We start from the raw sequence: 412 nt of genomic DNA on the forward strand, positions 1-412 counted from the left end.
ATTGGTTTTCACTCTTGTTGCAAGTCTTCCGCAAAGTCTTGATTAGGGAACAAAAAATCTTACTACAAGCATATTATCCTCTTTTTATATTTGTATATCTTATCTTTTTTGCTTTTAAGCTCAACGAATTTTTATTTTATTATTTTTATTTCTTAAGCACATAATAAGAAAGATAAGCTTATAATTTAAAATTGTAATGAAGTAAATGAAATCCAACTATGAAATAATAAATAATATAAACAAATAAAGTCATAATTAAATATTAAAGTTAATATTTTATGAAACAAAATATTTTTCAAGTAATTTTTTTTGTCAACTATTATACATACATATGACATTATTAAAATAAGTCTAACATTTTAATCTTTCAACCCACTGTTGTCAAAATATGTTGCACAATATAGTATGTAGT

Source organism: Arachis ipaensis, chromosome B04, assembly GCF_000816755.2.
Source record: "Arachis ipaensis cultivar K30076 chromosome B04, Araip1.1, whole genome shotgun sequence".
NCBI lineage: Eukaryota > Viridiplantae > Streptophyta > Magnoliopsida > Fabales > Fabaceae > Arachis > Arachis ipaensis.